The following is a 21,061-nucleotide window of genomic DNA, read 5'->3' on the forward strand; positions in this document are numbered from 1 at the left end:
ATTTCTATACAAAGATTAAAATGTTTTGAATCGATTAAATTACTTTTAATTAATTCTTTGATCATAATTAAATTTCATTTTATATTTTCTATATTTTATTATCATGTTAAATGTTTTAAAACATGATTAACATTAATTAAAAATTTCATTCCAAAAATAACCTTTTTCAAAATTACTCCTTATTTTTACAATATTTACTTAAACTAAAAAAAGTGAAATTCATCTCAGGAAAACTAAACAAAATTATTGTTATTTGTTCTTCTACTTATACTTAAAACTGTAATAAAATTAAATTTATAAATTTTAATCTTATTGTCTTTTTCTTTTCAGACCTAACTAACGATTGGAATTCAAGCTTCTGAATCGACAGGTACGAAATTTTACAAAAATAAATTTAGTAAATAAGTAAAACCAATGATTACAGTTTCCTTATAATCAACACACATTTCACTAAAGAAATAGTTTTGGAATGTTTTTTTGTGTTGTATCTAATGGATTTGGCAATGTGTAAAATGATAACCTACAATACGCATATTTTAGTAATTTACGTCACACTAATAATATTAAAATAAAATTAATTACGCACATATTTGTATAAATCCTGTTTAATTGAAAATTCATGGGATGACATTTTATAAATCTAAAGTAAAGCCAACAGTTTTGTTTGTTTATAACTTAGGAATTGACGTCACGCTGGCGCCAAAATCAAAAGTTACTTAAAAGATTAACGGAAATGAATAACTTTATTGAATTAATTTCAAGTTCTTAATCTCTAAATGTTACATTTAAAGAATAAATATTATTGAATGAGTGCGTGTAAACCCAAAAACGGATATGCAAATTATATTCGATTGTCCGTACAATTAGACAATGAAAAACATAGTGTTGAACTGCACGAATCGTTCGCCAGGTGATAATTATCGTTGTGCGAACTGGAAATGACAACTTTCTATTCTAATACCAGTGGACAAAAAAAAAGAAATGAATTAAATAATAATATGTTCATGTATTGCATGCGGTTGTCAACGTACGTGTGCCCGCCGACCTGAATACTAAATGAAAAATTGATACAAGGGCAGACTGGCTGACCGTTTTGCTAAATAGGCGATGGACAATGATGAAAGAAAGTTGGACGACAAAATTCTGATTGTGGAAACATTTTTACTATCAGCGAAACGCATTGTTTTGCTTTCATTTCTTTTAATCTATGTTATTTTCGTTTCTCGTGCCTGATACTTTGTTCCATTACGGAAAGTTTTTACGTTAAATTGGGTTGTGCCTTACAAATATAATATGTCAATTAATTATTATAAAATACTATACTTATTTAAATTGTGCTGAAGTAAAAAATATGTATTTAAAACAACATGATAATTAATTACTAATTAACACTTTATTAAAAGTAGTATTTAGGTTAAACTAGCATAGTTAAAATTGATAATTTCGTATAAATCAGATTTCTTTCCTAATCATTAAAAATAACGTGCAAAATTTGGTATCTGTCAATGTGAAATACAGATAAATTTGACATAATTAATATTTAAATATGTAAATATTTGTTCAAATTTATGTCAAAATGTGGAACCTGATCTTGTTGGATGGTGTTGCTTTGGCCAATTATCTAAAATATTTTAAATAACACACAAAATCTACTAAAACAAAACTAATTATAGTTAAGCTCATTATGCTAACTATATTACTTGTGACTTGTTTTAAAATTGTTTCATTAACATCGATAAGAATCTGTAAGTTTTAACCTCAAGGGATTTTTGTCGTATTTCCTTATTTGATAAAAATCCGGTTAACGAAAATTTACTTGAAGTTAATTATTTAACTCTGTTTTCTTGGACTGTGTTCCGAGTGGTTTAAATCGGTCAATTATGACAATTGAATACGGCAATTATATGCTTATTATGCGCAGTGCTTTAAATTAAACCCGTTCAATTAATAACGAAATCAAAAATGAAATTGGATACAACCGGAAAAAATTAATATAATAAATCAATTGTTAATTATTATCAGTTTAATTTAAAGATATTAATAATTTTAAATTAGTTCAATCAAAAACAACATATTTTTTGTTTAAGTCAATGAAAATTGGAATCAATTGGAAAAAAACCAATAAACAAATTGTCACATAATCTCAATTTTAAATAGTTTAATCATTTGTAGACACTATTTTTTTACAAATATCATTGACTAATTTAATTTGTTTCACAAAACATCAGTTTATTTTTTGTTTAAAGCCATTGAAAAGACAGTTAATTAATTAAATTAAATTTATGTTTACATTTTAAAAAATTATACAAATGAAAATAAAATTAATCATATTGATTTAAAAAAATATAAATATTAAATTTATTATTATACAGAATGTTATTTATGAGTTTAATAATTTTGGATGACTAAATATTCTCTTCAATAGAATGGCAAATCCTTCCTTTTTATAAATATATTAAATTTATAATAATATTAATTCAAGTTAAAAAATTTAATATTGACACTGAATATTTTTTTCACAAGACACCACATTACTTTTTGTTTAAAACTAATGAAAAGAAATTAATTAAATTAAATCACAGTTTTCATTTATAATATTAAACTTATTTCTAAATTTAATATATTATTTTTTTACTTCATAAATTACATTTTTAAATAAATTTATTTTCAGTTAACCTAACCTAATCCTTCCTTTTATAAATTTATTTAAAAGTTAAATATTAATTTTAGTTAAAAAATTTAATAGTATTGTTGACTATTAATCATTGACTGAATAATTTTTTTCACTAAACAATTACAATTTGTTTAAAACTAATGAAAAAAAATTGTTTAAATTGACTGGCTATCTTTATTTTATAACTTATATACTTACAAATTTTTTACTTCAAAAACTACATTTTTAGGAATAAAAATATAATGAACTAGATTGCAATATATTTTCAGACAACAAAGTTATTTACAGAATTCAATAATTTTAGATAACTAAATATTTTTTATAAAAGACGACAAATCTTTTTTATATAAATGAATGAAAAGAAAATAAATAAAATATAAACTTATTTTAAAAAGTTTGGTAATATTGAGTGACTATTAGAAAATGACTAAATATTTTTTTCACAAGAGATCAAATTACTTTTTGTTTAAAATTAATTGGAAGTAAATTAATTAAACTAAATCACCATTTAATACTCAATTTATATCTAAATTTTGTTTTTTTACTTCAAAAATTACATTTTTATGAATTAAAATAAAATTAAAGAAATTGATTGAGAAATACTCACAATATATTTATTTTCAGACCACAAATTTATAAGTGTTTAATAATTTTTTATGACTAAATATTCTCTTTAAAAGACGTCAAATCCTTTTTTGTACAAATGAATAAAAAGCAAATGTACTAAAATGTAATCATTTGAAAAGTTTATTAGTATTGATGAAAAACTACACTAAAATTATTGTTTGACAATAATATTATTTAAAAAGTTTATTAACTTTGGATGACTAATGGAAAATAAAGAAAATTAATTTAATTGAATCGCTATTTTTATTTTTAATATTATACTTATATCTAAATTTAGTTTTTTTCACTTCAAAAACTACATTTTTAGGAATAAAAATAAAATAACTAAAACTATTTAAAGAAATATCCATAATAAATTTATTATCATGCAACAATTTTATTTAAAGAATTTTCGTTTAAAATAAATAAAAAGAAAATTAATTAAACTGAATCGACATATTTATTGAAATTATTAATCTTTATCAAAATGTAGGCTATTTTTCACTTCAAAAACTTCATTATTTTGTACAGGAGGATGAAAATAAAACTAACTAAATTGATTTAGAAACTATAATAAATTTATTATCAATAAAATATTTTTCTTTAAAACGAATGAAAACAAAATTAATTAAATCTAGTCTTATAATATTCTTATTGTAATTAATAAATTTGTCCAAATTTAGTTTTTTTGACTTCAGAAATTATATATTTTTTAGACAAGTTAAAACAAATTAAATAAATTTATTTAATAAAATAAGTAGGCAGCAAAATTTGTTTTGTTTAAAAAGAATGTAAAGAGAATTAATTAAATTGAATCGTTATTTTTATCGCCATTTAGATTTGGTTAGGGTATTTAACAAAATAAGAACAGTAAATTTATTGTTTTGTAATGAAGTTACTTTAAGAGTTTAATAATTTTCTTAACATTTTACAAATTCAAATGTAATTTAGAAATATTCTGACTTATTCGGGAACAAAATATTTAAACGATATTGAAAACTTTTTAAATAATTAATTTAACATATATTTTTGATATACATTTTCTACAAAATGTTCTCTTTTTTTAAAATTATATTCGAAATATAAATGTAAAATGTAATTTATCGTATCAAGTGTCAAATTTAAAGACAATTATTACCATACAAAAGTTCACTTGTACATAATAACAGTATAAAACACTCATCCATCATCTGGAAACTTTGGGCCACCCTCGAGAGAGGCCCATTGATATGCAGGATGTGGTAACACTAAACGACCCCGCCGCGCGTTTGGTGGCTCTAAAACACGATAAAACGTCATTCGACTCTAAGCGTTTTTTTTACCGTTGTTCAAGTGTTTGGCAAGAGAGGCCATAAAGACGCGTGAAGAAATGTTTGTGCGTTGGGCAAGAACCCGGATGCAGCAAGAATGCACCTGAATAATACGGTGCGACGGGCGCCGCGTCTGTAAAAACCTCAAGGCCGGGGGGAAAGTGGAAATCCACTCGACCGTCCACATCTCGTCGAGTGGACGAGGAACCGTTGCCCGTAAAAACTCAATAGGAACCGTCGTCGATCGGATCGACATTGTGTTTTATCTCGTTCGACATGAGCCATCACAAGACGCAACAACCACTTTCACTCAAGGTCTCCAATCTCCCGCTTGTTTACCGGCGATCCCGGAGCTGTTTTCTTTAAGGATGTGTGCAATTCGCGCTTCCGATCGAGCCAATTTCCTATCGTCACTTTCACCGATGACAAAATTATCTTTATGCAAATAACGTGGAAAAAACGTCAGTCACCGAGTTTCTAAGTTGGATCGGGTCGATCGATAAGTTGCATAAGATGAAAATAGGACCAATTAGATTTCTCTTCATTACTTACATAATGCACTAGTTTTTGCATCCATATACTTGCATGACCATAGGTAAGTCTTCTGTCTTTTTTTTTTTAAAGGAAGACGCTCGTTTCCTACTTTATCTCTATGTTCTACTAAGTACTTTCTAAAAATTGAACTGTTGGTTCTCCACGTATTTCTTTCTATTCTTATCAGTAGTAATAATAATTAAAGAAGTTATTTCATTTCATTTCGATATTTCTACATAAAAAAATACCCCTCGACAATTTTATTATGTTGACCAGTTGTTAATAAATACAATTTATAAAAAATAATTGATCTTAACCATTCAACAATTGTTGTTGTGCAAATATTTGTTTCAACTGTAATCAGCCATAATAAGAATTTCAAAGAAAAGTTGATATTTTGCCAAACAATAGTGTAAAACTTATTTCAGTTCGTTTCAGCTAAAAAAATAAATATTTTTATCAATGAAATCCATTTTAATTATTTAAGTAAATTTATTGTATAGAAAATTATTATTTATTTTATTAAATTTATAAATATGTTACTTGTTAGATAAGAAACTAATGCTTTATTTATTTTTTGATCACGTTGTTGTCCTAATTTTTGTTCCGGTTTTTTCAATCAAGAATTGGAACTGCCAAATAAAAGTGATTTTTTAAGACTTATTTTATTTAATTTCAATTAAAAAAATATTTGCTTGGGAAGTTTATATGGAATAACATTACATAAATGCTATTCATAGAGATATAATGTCCCAAATCATAATATTATATAATAAAATATTTTATTATTAATTCTCTGTTTGATGAGAGATGTATTGTTGTTTGAGTGAAGAATATCACTAATATTATTGTAAAAAATATGTAGTTTTCTTTTGTAGAAGAATAGTAAAGAAATACTATTCACAAAGTAATTATTGATAATATCCATTTCACCTTTTAACTGTTATCATAATAATAATTTTATAGAGAATGAACTAAAACTTTTCTCAAGTTGTTTTCTTAAAACTTATTTGGTATACTTTTTATTAAAAAATATTATGCTTATCCATTCTACAAATGTTCCAAAACCTGTCATTTAATAAAATTTTTATTACTGATTATTTATTTACCGAAAAGAAAAGACTTATGTAAGACTTATAAAAATAATATTTAGTTGGTTGAAGAATTCTAATATTAAAAATACATATATTTAGTATTTTTTTATGTTCAAGAGTATTAAATAAATTCTATTTATAAAACAATAATTAATATTATACATTCTACAAATGTCTCAAATTATAATATTACATAATAAAATGCTTTATTATTTATTAATGCTTTATTTGATCAGAAACGTATTGTTATTATCCAAATATTTTTTTTATTTTTTCAATTGTTACCGAAGAATATCACTTTTAATATTGAAACAATACAAACAGTTGATAGTTCTTTAAGTAGAAAAGTATTATATTATACATTTCATCTTCTAATAGTCATAATAATAGTTTTACAAAAAAACTATTTTTTTAAAAAAATGTGTTTTCTCGACGGTATAACATATAAAAAATATAAGTCGATTTAATGGAATTTTTGAATTCATTATTTATTTTAATGTTTATTATTAAAAATTTCACATCAGATCAAGTCATGTTATTTAAGGTTGCATAAGATTCAACATTATTAGGTTATAATTGTCAAGTTTATTAATTTTCAATGGAATCTCGAATGAGTTGATATCAAAATATTTTTTTTTTCAGTTGTTACCAATTGTAAGAATTACAACATTTGTCAAAAAAGTGGTTTATTTAACTTTATTTAATGTAAGTTTAGCTTAAAAATAGTGAAGTGGAGAATGTCTCTTTTAATGTTAAAAAATATCTGAAATTGGCAGTTTTAAAATAGAAGAATAGCAAAGAAATTTTATTTACAAAATAATAATTAATATTATCCATTTTATCTTTTAATTATCATACTAATAATTTTATAGGAAACTTTTTCTAAAACGTGTATTTTCAAGCTTTAATTCATTTTGTTTCAATGTTATAAAAAATTGTTCATAGCTATTTTACAAATGCCCCAACTTATATTATTTGATAAAATTTTGATTAGTGATCATTTACTTGACAAAGAATATATTATTGTCCAGATATTATTTCCAACTGTATTAATCATAAGAAGTATTTGGATAGATTCTTGTTAGTATTTATTTATGTTTTATATAAAAGTATAATTTTAATTAATACTACCCATTTTACAAAAAACACCTTATATGATAAAATTTTCATTAATGGTGTTTTATTTAATCAGAAACATCTTGTTATTGTTCAAATATTCCTTTCAGTTGTAATCAATGATAGAACTAACTTCAAAGAGTACGAGAACTTATCCCATACAAAAGTGATTGCTCAAGAATTACTTCATCATATTTTAATCTAAAAAAAATATATTAGAAGAAGAAGAAGATCCCGTTTTGAAATGGATATGGAGAAGCTAATGTTGTTACATGGAAGAGTATTTATTAATAAGTACTATTTATAACTAAATAAGTGGCTTTATCCATTCTATAAATGTCCCAAAACATGTTACATAACAAAATTTTCATTATTGATGCTTTGTTTGATCAGAGACGTGTTTAAAATCTCCAATATGTTGTTTACAGGTTAAGACCTGCAAGTTTTTGAACGTCTGTATCATTTTGTTAAGTAAAAATTATGCGTGCAGATCACTAAAAATATGCACCAAGTTACTTCATCAGTTCAGTCGAATTCATGAGGTTTTTGATGTGACGTCTGTTGTATCAAATAATTTAGCGTGTCTCGAATATAATATTAGTTATTAATGGGAAAACTACGGTAAAGTTTTAGTAAAATTAATCAGGTCGACCAACAATCGATCGAATTTTTTTAATAACTTGTATTAAAGGCAATAAACATGAGTTGGACTTATCGTTTGAGGTTGAGGGTTTCATTCAGAGGTCAGTTTGTAAATAGCAATACAATGAATGATGCTATAAACAGATCTTGTTATGTAAAGCCAAGTCTTGTGCTTTTTTACTGAACCTCTTCTTTTCTATATGAAAACTTGTGGGTTAAGTTAATTAAGTCAATTTAAATTAAATTACTATACTTAGATAGCAATGAGTGACATTAAAACGGTAGCTACATATCTTGAAAGATACAGTTTTCACGCTTTCATTATTTTCGTGTTCAAAACTGTAAAATTGTGAACTTTTTTATTGTCGTTTTTATGTGACTACAAAACTTCTTCTTTTGTATTTGTATTGTTTGTAGCATTAGTAGTAAGTGCTAATAATTGTGTTGTACTTTTAAAAAATTCACAATTCACTATAAGTTGTAAAAATCAAAATTGTAAACCATCATTTGATTGTAATTTTGTTATTACATTATTATAGTACGTCTACAAAATTGGTCTTCATAAATTTCCACGCTTTCAAGAACCATTAAGTTTATCAACATCTAAAGAAAACGCATGGGAGAAACTTGCGATGAGCGACAATTTATTATAATTTGACCGAATCACTAAACACCACGCAACATCAATACGACCTCATTTCAAATAAGAGATTGCCAAATTTGATTGCAAGGAATCTATAAATGGTCCGTTAAAGGTGCAACACTAGCCTTTTGCTAAATTCACAATAAACTGAATTCAAATCGTACTTTGAATCTTTCCTTGAGGTTTCACTAGTGCGCTGGAATTTTATAAAGAAACTGTAACATGTGCTGGCCTTCCTTAAATGCCCGCAGTCATAAATCCTATTAAAAGGCGCGTTTAAATAAATAATGGAACTTACGAAATGCAACGGTGTAACAATTAAAATATCAATCGATTTAATGGAAATTCCGAATCCATTATTAACTTTAATGTTTTTATTTTTTATTATTATTAAAAATTTTACACCAGATTAAGAGATGTTGTCCAAGGTTGTGTAAGATTCGAAATTATTAGTTTATAATTGTCAGGTTCGTGAATTTTCAACGGAACGTATGAGTTGATGTTATTGATTGAGTAAAAATAATTCTGTGGTAGAGTTTTTTTATTTTTAACAAAAATTTCAAACCAGATTACTGTCTGAGGTTACGTAAAATTTAAAATTATTAGGTTATATTTCTCAGGTTTTATGAATTTTCAATGGAATCTCGTATGATTTCATATTATTGATTAATTAAAAATACTTCTGTTGTTGAGATTTTTATATTAACAAACATTTCAAATCAGATTAAGTGACGTTTTCTAAAGTTCCGTAAAATTTAAAATTGTTGGGTTATATTTCTCAGGCTTATGAATTTACAATGGAATCTTGTATGATTACATATTATTGATTGATTAAAAATGCTTCGGTTGTTAAGATTTTTGTTATCAATAAACATTTAGAATCAGATTAACAGACGTTTTCCAAGGTGCGTAAGATCTATATTATTAGGTTTTCTCAGGTTTATGAATTTTCAGTTGAATCTTGTATGATATCCTACTATTGATTGATTAAAAATACTTCTGTTGTTGACATGTTTATTATTAACAAAAATTTCAAATCAGATTAAGAGACGTTTTCTAAGATTGTGTCACATTTAATATTATTAGGTTACATTTCTCAGGTTTTATAAATTTCCAATGAAATCTCATTTGATTTCATATTATTCATAGATTAAAAATACTTCTGTTGTTAAGATTTTTATAATATTATTAACAAAAATTTCAAATCAGATTAAAAGACGTTTTCTAATGTGTGTAAGATTTAAAATTATTAGGTTATATTTCTCAGGTTTAGGAATTTTTAATATAGTCTCGTACGATTCAATATTATTGATTGATTAAAAATACTTCTGTTGTTGACATTTTTATTATTAACAAAAATTTCAATTCAAATTAAGAGACGTTTTCTAAGGTTGTGTACGATTTAAAAGTATTAGGTTATATTTCTCAGGCTTATGAATATTCAGCGGAATGATTTCATATTATTGATTGATTAAAAATAATTATGTTGTTGATATTTTTATTATTAATAAACGTTTCAAATCAGATTAAGTGACTTTTTCTAAAGTTCCGTAAAATTTAAAATTATTAGATTATATTTCTCAGGTTTATGAATTTACAATGGAATCTTGTATGATTTCATATTATTGATTGATTAAAAATACTTCTGTTGTTGAGATTTTTATTATTAACAAAAATTTCAATTCAAATTAAGAGACGTTTTCTAAGGTTTCGTAAGATTAAAAATTATTAAGTTATATTTCTCAGGTTTACAAATTTTCAAGGGAAACTCGTATGTGTTCATATTATTGATTGATTAAAATATAATTATTTTATAGAGTGGATATAGATTATAGATGTTTTCCAGCTAATCCTAATTGTTTTGTATGATACAATCTTCAAATTAAACAATACAGTCGAAAAACAACATTAACTGCAAGTAAAGAGGTGTTGTTATCCAGTTGTTGCATTAGCAGATAGGACAGAACGATTTTGTGACGCTTTGTCGGACGTAACTTTTTAAATCGTTTGGCAGAGCAACAGTCGAGCAAACCGAACGTTGTCGCGTCAGTCGACTACGCGTTGTTCGAAAAGACACAACGTTACCGTGATCCTCTCTCTCCGTAGCGCACTTTTGATACGCGGTTTGGTGTATGTGGTTACTTGATAATATTTGTGTGCGCTCGTTTTATTTTTAATTTTTTTTTGCGTTTGGATTAATTTTGTTCAATTTGTAAGTATATATATTTCATTATTTATTAACGTGTTGTATATGTTGAGTGTGAAATGTTTGGAAAAGTGGAATTGCTCTCATTGAGCGCGTGCAGTAGATATTATTTTTTATTCGATTTATCAATTAATGTCAGAGTTCGAAATTGGATAAAACATATAAAAGTTCCATTGAATATTATTTCCTTAAACATAAATGGCACAATTTCTTTTTGGGTTGTCCTTTGGCAGCTAAATTTTCGAAATTTATTATTTCGTATTTCAAAATTTATTATTCATGCATCGATTGCTAATAATTTCGAAAAACTATTAATAGTATAATAAAAGTTACAAATTGGGTACCTAATAGGATTTTTAAAATAATTTTTAATTTTATTATTTTTTTTTTTTTAATTAAACTAATAAAAAAATATGATAAGTCGGAAAATTTATTGTGTATAGTTTAGAGCATAGAACTTACGTTTGTTGTATTTTATCGTTTTGTTTATTTACTTACGTTATTATTAAAATAAGGCAGCAGGTGCAATAAATATAATTAATTCACAAGAGGTCAAACAACTAGATTTTCTGTTTTAACTACTTTATTTTCTAAAACAAACAACATATGTTGTGTTTTATAATAATTTTCAGAAATTTATACATTATACGTTAATTAATAAAGAAGAAAATATATAATTTTATATAATAGTTTATTTGTTTAATTTTTAATCTAGACAATTTATATTTGCAAAACAAAATTTGTTAACTTTTTTGCTTGTATAAATTGGTTTGAACAAAATTAACTATAGTATTATTTTTATGTAAAAAATAAGTCTATAGTTATATAGTCGAAGAATTATAAAAACTTTAAACCCAAACTACTAATTGACCAAAAACATTAAAAAATAACATTTAAATTTCATTTTGGTGTTAATAAAATTAAACCAAATAATTTACGAGTAAACATTATAAAATTAATTTATAATGTTGAAAATTTTATTTTTTTATTTACTTATCTTTTTAATTTAAAAAATAAAAGGTTATATATATAATTAACTCACATAGGATTCCGTTTAATTGTAATTTATTTTGATATAAATTTAATAATAAATTGTACATTTTTTTACATTCCTATAACATTATCATTTTTTCTTAAATATTCTTAATTTTAACAATTATTTATCGTTTATTTATTACAAAAAAGACTGGATAACAAGGTGTAAGAAATATAATAAATTTCAGTTAAAATTCATGATAAACTTGATTATTTAATATTTTAGGTAGGAATCATAAAAGAATTATACTGAAAACTAATTAAAAAATTATTCTTTATTTTTTCAATACAATCAAAGAAATAAACTGACAATAAAAAATAAACATAATTTTTATAAATTCAACAACAGTTTTGAAATTGACCATAAAAATTCCATTACTATTAATTCATATGATGTTCTATTTAATTTTAAATTAATTAAATATGTTAGAGAATAAATTTATATTTCTTCTCATTGAATGACTAAATTTACTGTAATACAGTTATTTATTTGTAAGTATTTATTCTTAAATATTTATAATATTTTTAATTATTATTATTTATTTGTGTATTATATTTTATTATTTCATTTGAGCCCAGTCAATTTATTACAAAAAATACATTAGATAATTTAAATAATAAATAAAAATTATACAATAAACTTAATAATATTATAATGAAATCCAGTTCACATCAAGTCTGATTAATTTTATTTTAATTAAATATTTTAGGCAGAAATCATAAACTAAATTTTCTTTAATTTTTCATTATAATCAAGGAAATTAGAGAAAATTGAAATTATATTTTTTTGTAAATTCAATGCCTAAATGAAAATTTATATTGAAAATTAAATTATTTTTTAAAATGTTTTCATTTTTTTTCCAAACAAATCTAACAAAAACTGAATAATTAACAGCTTTTCAATGTTATATGTATATATGTTTACTGAATACAATTTAAATAATTATTTATTATAAGTATAATATGAAAAATAATATTACGTTAATGTATGAATATCATGAATAAAAAGTCTTAGTGATATCTTAACTGAACTGCAGAATTATTTAATTAAAAACTTTAATTTATGTGAATATTAATATACTAATATCAGTAGTTTTTGCAATATTTTATTTAATTTGTGTACAAATGTTTTCGTTTTTTTATACTAAAACTTAATAAACTAATTAAATTTAATCTTTAACCTCATACTTTATTAATTTGGCAATTCTTATCAAAAATTATAATTAGTTCAAAAGTAATTAAAAATACATATATTAAATATAATAGAACAGTCAAAACTATTTTTGCGAGCATTAGAACAATCTTTACAACATAACAACAATCACAGACCAAAACCAGCAAACAGCCATAACAAATTTTAATGTGCTCATAATTGTTTTTCTAACAACCTAGTATTTATCCACCATTATAAACCGTTACGAACTTAATCCCAGAAACAATTCAAAAACAACAACAAAACTGCAACAGAAACAAATAAATGTCAAAGTACGTGTCGTCTATGTGAAAGTACTGCTACATTAAAGGCTCGTAACATTTCAATAAATAATTCATAAACGCACAATAGACAAAAGCAATAAATCGATACAGTTATAAAACTCGCATTGCACAAAAGAAACTGCACGTGATGCGGAGAATGGAGGCAGGACGGGCGCAATTTGCGGAAACCATTTATTGGTTTCGGTTCTGCTACAAGTCACAAACTGGACGTGCAAGTGTCAAAACGGAGGTAAAAACGGCAAGGTGTTTTGGGTAATGATTTGACTACCGGTAATTTGGGGGGTATATTTCATTTTTGGCCATAAAAGAGGCAGTTTAGTTTGGCCAACACCTGTGTCGGGGGTTTTGTTAACGAAATGGGCATAATAAAATATACAGTGTTTAAAATTGTGCGGAAATTACTTTCTTCAAACGTTAAAACTGAAATATCTCTAAAACGTCTGTGATGACAAAAATTAATCTTCTAATAAATTGTGCAAAGAATATGAACATTAATAGTTTAAAAAAATATCCGGATGAGTAGAAATTAGGACAAGAAAAACAGGGAATCCCCCAAAATCTACGCTCTAATTTCTTACATGTAAGCATAGGTATGTATTTTAGGATAATACATATACAGTAATGGCCATAATTGTAGCTCATTCTTAAAATATATTAAAAATATAAACAGTACTACTTGAATTGCATGCAAGAACCTATAATGTTTATTGTTTTCCTGTTATTGTTGTGTCTACTATGCAACCGGTCAATTTATCATCATTGGTCGAATTGAAACTGTAAGACAAATTATAATTAAGTGTTACCAAGACCGAGAGAAATGGTAACCACGAAAAAATTTGTCTGAATTCGATAAACTTGAAAGAAAATCTAGACAATTTGAAAATAATCCAATCTTACCATCAACTGATATTAAAGACAACCTGAAGAAAATGAGACTTGCTGAAATTATTTCAAGGACTGTGAGAAGACAAAGTGAATGGGGTTTTGTTTGACCCCAGATCTATAAGAAAAACCTTTCCTTCTATTAAAAATATGAAGGTTAAATTTTGAATTTCTTAGAATCACGTTTATGAACCACAGACCACACTGGGGATGAATAATTTTTAGTGAGGACTCGATGAATTTGATTTATAAAATGTGATGATTCTGTTTATATCAAACATCCTTCAAGAATAAAATTACACAAAAAGTTTGTTATAGCCACAGTGAAACATGGTGGGGGTTTAATTATGCTGTGGAGATGCTTCAATTCCTTTGGCGTAGGCCCCTTTAGACTGATTTATGTACAGGGATATATTAAACAAAAATTTCATATATTGAAGAAATCATTCTTTTAAAAAATGTGTTTCGACATGAAAACGAATCAATCATAATTCCAAAATTGTGACGGATTGACTAAAAGGCCAAAGTATTGATGTTTTGTTATCACAGCAATTCATGAAACTTGAAGAAATATCGAATTATTGTATATTCGGAAAATTCCACGGAGATGGGTCAAAATTATAAAACATTAATAACACAGATGTAATCATTAAAAATCACTTTCAAAATTAATAAAGTACCTACATTGATGTCCAGCACAATTCAAAAAAATATATATGTAACATTTTATAGAATAAGAATACTTTTTATAAAGAATAATAGCAAATTAATATTATTTTAACAGTTCATATTAAATACAAGAGCTACGGCTAAAATTTTTAACATTTTAAAAAGTCTACTGATGACCACTAATCGATTTATCTTCATCCATCCATCTGATGGACTGATACAGTGTGATGTATGTAGATTACAAAATTATTAAACTGTAAAATAACTCACAGAGGAAGAAATTAGAAAAAGAGTAGTATACTCGGTAGTAATTTAATCAAGAAAGTTAAAACAACATTGGCACAACGCCAATACATCGACGTAAATTTTAGCTATAGCAGATGATGAGACCGATGGTGGAAATTTTGTTCCATCGGCACCAACGCCAATTTCGATGTCGGCGTATCCTCCTCAAAATTAGTACATGGAATTTATGAAATATTTCTACAGTCGCTGAAAGAAATAAGCGAGTAAATAAGCCCAAGTACATAAAATTTCCTTTTAACACATCCGAATAATAATCGGTCGGTGGGTTTTAAAAATAAACGAAAACATTCCATAACTTGTTTTGTCGGCGCAACTGAAATTTCATTGACTCCTTGTGCACCTCCACAGATAAATTTGTGTCTAGTTTAACAAAGTCTAATGGGATACGAAAATAGAAGTGTGTTTGCGTACCGCCGTTGTGTCCCATTTAGTCTTATCGTCGCGACACATTTACAACTGTTCTTTTATTTATTCAGCGGCAAACGTTTTGTAATAACTGAAACGCCACACAACCTTGCCTCCATTAATTTCGCGCCTTTGAACCAATTATTCGGAAATTTTCCCACCGTTTTTCACGGACTTGGCAATGTGACAAACCGCAACAAGTGCAAGAGCTGAATTAATTATTAGCCCACGCCGTAACTTACACCTTCGGAATATGCTGAATTGGAAAAATGCTGTTGTTCAAAATACGTACAAGTTTTATCACTTAACGCATCTGGAATCTTAATCGTTACGAAAATCAACGCCACGCAAAATAATTTGCTGCCAAAAAATGTTGATACATTTTAAATTAAATATTAATAAATATACATAATCTAATAAACACTGCCTACTTAATAATTAATTGGGAACCTAACTGTTTACAAATGGTCATCGGTTTTTCAAGCTGTTATATTACAAATTATAGATTTTTCTCAGATTGTAATTTCTTAATTTACGTTTAAATTTTAATGTTTGGAAATAGTCTTCCACATAATAATCTCATATCGTGATTGGCACACAAACCTCATCATCTTGTTTTAGTAATAAGTAATTACTTCGTAAAGTTGAAACAAACTAATTGGACTATAGGAATGATAATTTAATTGGCCCTATAATATATAAGTTGAAATATATTTCAAATACTGTCTTTCACAGTTTGTTAAAATGTCTTCGTGGCTTTGAAGTGAAATTGATTGATATTTTTCTGAAAAATCGTCACATAATAATAATAATTAATAATAATAATAATAATAATAATAATAATAATAATAATAATAATAATAATAATAATAATAATAATAATAATAATAATAATAATAATAATAATAATAATAATAATAATAATAATAATAATAATAATAATAATAATAATAATAATAATAATAATAATAATAATAATAATAATAATAATAATAATAATAATAATAATAATAATAATAATAATAATAATAATAATAATAATAATAATAATAATAATAATAATAATAATAATAATAATAATAATAATAATAATAATAATAATAATAATAATAATAATAATAATAATAATAATAATAATAATAATAATAATAATAATAATAATAATAATAATAATAATAATAATAATAATAATAATAATAATAATAATAATAATAATAATAATAATAATAATAATAATAATAATAATAATAATAATAATAATAATAATAATAATAATAATAATAATAATAATAATAATAATAATAATAATTTTTACAAAATTTATTTAATTTATATGTGTAATTAAAGATCCTCAAATAAACCTTCAAAAATCACTAAAATAATTATTCATTTTTAACAATAATATGAAATAATTTAATTGGACATATATACAAATTGAAATATATTTCAAATAGGTCCTTTCAAAGTTTGTTCAAATCAAATAAACTAACATTTTGAAACCTACCTAATTTATATGATTTATTTTAATCCTTTAGTAACTAATTCATTAAAATTTTCTGTATATTTGCCACAAAATTAGAATAAACCATTTTCACCATTTTTTTTTTCGTGTAGTTGAAATAATTTAAATTTTAAAGACACTAGAAAGGAAATAGCCACAAAAGATAATTCTTATTCATTTTAACAATATATAGGATAAGGTGATTTAATTGGCCCTATAAAATATATGTTGAAATATATTTCAAATAGAATTTGTTTGATATTTTTCTAAATGATTGCCACAGAACCTTTTCAAATTTTGTTTAAATATCAAAAAATGTAATTGTGGTTTAAAGTGAAAATTGTAAATAAATAAATTAAGATTAGCGGAACCTACTTAGTATGTAATATGTAGTTCTACTATTTATAGTTTTCTGAATGAGTAGCACGGAACCAGACCAAACCTATAGACTTTTTCTCATTAAAGTAATTTACACGTGTATTGGAATAAGATAATTTAATAATAAAATAGCTATGATTTATTAATTTTAACAATAATATGAGATAATTTAAATGGCCTTATATTATGTAAATTGAAATACGTCCTTTCAAATTTTGTTTACATATCAAGAAATGAAAGTGTGTTTCTGTGTTTCACACATGAGCATAATATAATAAAGCCCTTAAAAATGAATTAATTTCTATAGATTGACACAGAATCGGACTAAACCACTGCATTTTCTTTCGTAAGACTTACATGTGTGATTGAAACAATTTGATGAAACATAAAAAACAATAACAAAATATAATATCACATTATTTTTATCAATAATTTGAGATAATTTCTTTGACCTTGTATAAATTGAAATATATTTTAAATATGTACGTTTTCTCAAAGAATGTTTAAATTATACAAAATGTAATTGTAGCTTCAAATAAAAATGATAAATAGATTAATATTGTATAACCTACATACTATTTAATAGTTCCTTACACTTGATTTTTCTGCCTCAGAATTATCTTCTTTTAGGAAATATTAACTAAATATATTATCTCTTTATTTTTAAGATAAATATGATATAATTTGTACAATTTGAAATATATTTCACACATGTACGTTTTCTCAAAGTTTTTTTTTAAGTCTTACAAAATATAATTGTAGTTTCAAATGAAAATAAAAAACTGATATTGTTTAACCTCCACAGTATGTAATGACAACTATAGATATTTTTCTGAATCATATCTTTGAATCAGACTGAACCTCTTCCTCTTTTACAAAATGTATTAATTTATACATTTAATAGGAAATATATTAAGTGAACTATAGAAAATATTAAATTAATGTATTATATCTTCACCTGAATGTGTGAGTGAATTGAAATTTATTTCAAATACGTTTTTTCAGAGTTTGTTTAAATCTCACAAAATGTAGATTCAAGTGACAATTATAAATAAATTAATATAGTTTAGTCTACATAAAATATAATCCCTATTTAAACTATTGACATTTTTCTGAAATATGTCGTAGATTCAGATTCTCCATCTTCTTTCACAAATCTAATTTACACGTCTAGTTCAAAGAGATTAAATAAACCATAGAAAATAATAAAAACATATATTATCAGAAAAATTAAATGGTTTGATATTTGTTTTCACAAAATGTAAAGTCAACTTCAAGTGAAAATTGTAAATATTTTAAGATTATTTAATCTAATAGTATGAAATACTTAGTTAAACTGATATTTTTATAAAGGATTGTCACATAAGCAGAATAAACTTTCCCATTTTGTTTCTCAAAAATCATTTATTTACACATGTAGTTATAAGAATTTAGAGAAAAAAATAAAATAACATTTATTCATTTTAACAATAAGTTGAGTTAATCTAATTTGACGAGAAATTGAATTATATTTTCATATTGCACACTATGTTTAAATGTTAGAAAATGTACCTAATACCATGGATATTTCTTTGTATAAGTGACTCAGTGACTAGAATAAACCCTTCCACCTTACTTCAGCAATAACTAGTTTACGCGTGTAGTTTGAAACAATTGAAATTAATCGTGATTATTTGTTGATTGGAATAGGCAATTATTTCTAACTGGTCAATTGTTTCGCATGACCGTATTACAAGATCTGGCTATTTAACATGTCATTAAGATTGTTCGCGGCGATTAACCGAAAACAACGTACGCGCGAACAAAAACGCAAACCGAAAACCCATCATTATCGTTCGTTCGTCCACCGGTAGCTATAGAGAGTAGCCGTTGCATAGAGCAACAAAAACAATTATTATGTTATTAGTGATTTCGAAAGCAACGGTATAATTATAAAAGGCTTTAAATATTCAAGTGGTGAAGTAAATATTTAAAATGGATTATGGCCGCACCTTCTCAACGCGACGTTGAGGCCACTCGATTGAAAACCAACACAAGACCGGCTCACGTGGTTCCAATTCCATTTAATGTGGCCGTTTCTGTTCCTTGGCCTTTGCGCGATGAACGCCTGCTTATTTGACGAATCTTCGCTTATTCGATTTCATGTGCGGATGGATTTGTGAATGCTTGGTGAGTCGAAGAAGAATAACGGACGATGTTGTTAAATGTGTTTTCGTTTTTTTTTTCCTCAGTATACAAACTAATGATGATGATGGCTTAGTTATTTTACTAGAATGTTACAATATTTATTTCAATTGGTAGGAACATTCTAACAAAATGTACAGGATGTCCAAACCAGAAGAGAAAAGTAACTTGGTAGCCAGAGGTCAGTTTTTTTATAACGTTTAATGTTCTTGAAATATATATGAAAATTGTCTTTTGACATATTTCGAAAAGGTGTAACAGCTTTTTTTGTTTGACAAACAGTAAAGGCTTTCTACATGCACTTTTATAAATAACTTACTTCAAAATATAAGTATTTAAGATAATATATTCAACTTTTTTATTTCAATTTTACTTCAATTTCATAATTAAATTTGCTTAAATAACGTCAAGAAATTCAAGGTTTCAAAAAATATATAATTTGTGATAAATTATCTTTAATTAAAACTTAACAATGCTTGTGATAAATTTTGAGATATTTTATATTATTGTCTACGAAACATAAAAAACTAAATTCGATATTTTACAAACTTACATAACTTAAAATATATTTAGTTTTTAAAATAACAAATAAAAAAATTATCTTTGGTTTATATTAAAAATTGGAAATTTACAAGAAATATTGATATATCTCAACTAAGGATAATTTATCACAAATAATAAATTTTATTCGGACATTTTAAAGGAAAATTATAGTTTTTATTTAAATTAAAAAAATTTGTACGTATTATCTTGAAATTTGTAGGAGATATAAAGGTGGTCAAAATTTCAATAAATACAACCGGTCAAATTCAGATTTCAAAAATTGTTTTTTCTTTCATATTTATATATGTATGTGTTATCCTAAAATACATACCTACAATAATAAATAAATTAAACATTTTGAATAACTAAAAATTAAATGAAATATTATAAATGATAGTTAAAATAAAAATTATCTACAAAAAAATAAATTAAATTACTATAATTAATTTTATTTGATGTATAAAAAATTTATAAAAAACATTATAAATGTTAATAAATATAAATAGAAAATACAAAAATAATAACTATTGTAAAAAAGATATATAAAAATTAAATATGTTAATTTATAAATCAAATTATTATAATTCATTTGAATTAATATATTTAAAACATAAAAAGAAAAGAAAAATAAAGATAAATAAAAAATAATAAATATTATATTCATAATAAAAATAATATATAAAAATTAAAAAATATATAAATATTTTGAGGACATAAATTTATAAAATAATTAAAATTGACTTTACTCTCTACTATTAACTTTTATATCAACTATTTAATAAATAAATTTATTTATGTAATAAACTTTTTCCATAATGATACAGATGCATTAGACT

General features: G+C 24.4%; 1 protein-coding gene across 4 annotated transcripts in view; it reads left to right on the forward strand.

The window, feature by feature from the left end:
* The window catches only part of LOC109608757 (uncharacterized), a 52,562-nt gene that overhangs the window by 22,583 nt on the left and 8,918 nt on the right, over positions 1 to 21,061 (forward strand). For 3 of the 4 annotated variants that reach the window (XM_020025295.2, XM_020025292.2, XM_020025290.2), the window contains exon 2: positions 331 to 370. The gene's annotated coding sequence lies outside the window, so the exon portion shown is untranslated. Of the gene's footprint in view, positions 1 to 330; positions 371 to 10,672; positions 10,832 to 21,061 lie in introns of those variants that run through there. The other variant, XM_020025291.2, reaches the window with a different exon arrangement.

The sequence above is a fragment of the Aethina tumida genome, chromosome 1 (assembly GCF_024364675.1).
Source record: "Aethina tumida isolate Nest 87 chromosome 1, icAetTumi1.1, whole genome shotgun sequence".
Lineage (NCBI taxonomy): Eukaryota > Metazoa > Arthropoda > Insecta > Coleoptera > Nitidulidae > Aethina > Aethina tumida.